The sequence below is a fragment of the Frankliniella occidentalis genome, unplaced genomic scaffold (assembly GCF_000697945.3).
Source record: "Frankliniella occidentalis isolate FOCC.00 unplaced genomic scaffold, Focc_3.1 Scaffold82, whole genome shotgun sequence".
In the NCBI taxonomy this organism is placed as follows: domain Eukaryota; kingdom Metazoa; phylum Arthropoda; class Insecta; order Thysanoptera; family Thripidae; genus Frankliniella; species Frankliniella occidentalis.
The window spans coordinates 40,590-41,839 of NW_026267212.1; the positions used below are offsets into that span (position 1 = coordinate 40,590).

Genomic DNA, 1,250 nt, shown 5'->3' on the forward strand with positions numbered 1-1,250 from the left:
GCCCCGCGCCCCGCCCCGCCCCGCCGGGCCCCGCTCCCTAGGCCCGACCGGGCCGCAGTGCGCCGCGCTGGGCCGTTCTCGCCGCTGCAACTGACCCAAGGCTTTAAAAGACCGGGACGCGGCCGAGGCTCCGGCATTAAGTGTCGTGCTGCCGCGTGCGCGTGTGTGCTCCTCGTGCTACCCGCGCTCCTCCCCGCGATCCGCAACGCCCCGCAACATCCCGCTCCACGACGTCCCGCAGCGCCCCGCCAACGCTCCGCGAAGTCCGCGTCGGGGGAGTGACTCTCATCGGCACCGGTAAGCGGCTCGCCCTCGGGCTCGCCCTGGCTAGAGCAAGCTGGCCCCTGGCCTCCCCGGAACCTGGATACAAAGTGTGGCAGTGCTGAGTGTTCGCGGGACTGACGACGTGGGTGGATGGGTGGCCCTCCACCGTTTTCAAAACAAAATTGTCGGCGTCGGGCTTTGTTTTGTCTCTTTCCTCGGGGGGCAAAAAAAGGGGCCAATACTGTCAGGGAGTGTTTTCTATTTGAAATGCGAATCATGTCGCGGAAATTTGTCGGTTCGATTCGATGGGCGGTGCGTCCGGGTGGGTCCCCTGGGGCTGGGGGCGGGACGGAGTCGAACCGGCCGGCCGGCCGGCGCCAACGGCCGGCTTACTGCGACGGGATGGCATTTCCGTGTTTGGTTCGCCGCGACCGCGTAGCGGAAAATTTGCTGTGATATAGCTGCGATTGTAATGCTCAGGTGGTCTTTTCGAAAAACAAAATGTCGATTTTCAGGGGCAAAACTCACTGTAAAAAATATGTTTGTACATGTACGATTTTTTTTGTAGTTTGCCATTTACTATTCCAAGTCGATACGCAGGGCAAGTAAATTTTACTATTTTAAACTGTTCTTGTACGACTTCTTCCATGGAAAATTTTCTTGTGCCCGGTACGACAATTTTTCGCAGTGCTTGGACTGCCTTTTCTTTGTTTCGAGATGTGCGGAATATTTGGACTATCGAATCTAGTTTTTTTTTTTCAGTACTGCCTATCCTTTTGCGATGGCGAACTGGAATCCGGTACATATGAGTTAGTGCGCATCCGTATATCAGGAAGCATCCCGTCCCGCCCAGTGAGTAAGCCGATCGAACCCGACACGCGCGGCTTTGCAGTGGATGGCTTATTGTTCCAGCGATAATCTAAACCAGTCACCTAACTGTAAAAGTTAATCAAAATCCTTTTAAGCATAGTGCCGCATTTTCAAAA

The 1,250-nt window shown here is 55.5% G+C and overlaps 2 protein-coding genes across 2 annotated transcripts in view; one reads left to right on the top strand and one right to left on the bottom strand.

The window, feature by feature from the left end:
• Positions 1 to 1,250, bottom strand: part of LOC113210512 (serine/threonine-protein kinase S6KL) — a 36,305-nt gene that overhangs the window by 25,137 nt on the left and 9,918 nt on the right. The gene's annotated exons all lie outside the window — the stretch shown is intronic.
• The window catches only part of LOC113210508 (neurofilament heavy polypeptide), an 8,409-nt gene continuing 7,221 nt past the window's right edge, over positions 63 to 1,250 (top strand). The window contains exon 1 of the mRNA XM_052269123.1: positions 63 to 297. The gene's annotated coding sequence lies outside the window, so the exon portion shown is untranslated. The remainder of the gene's footprint in view (positions 298 to 1,250) is intronic.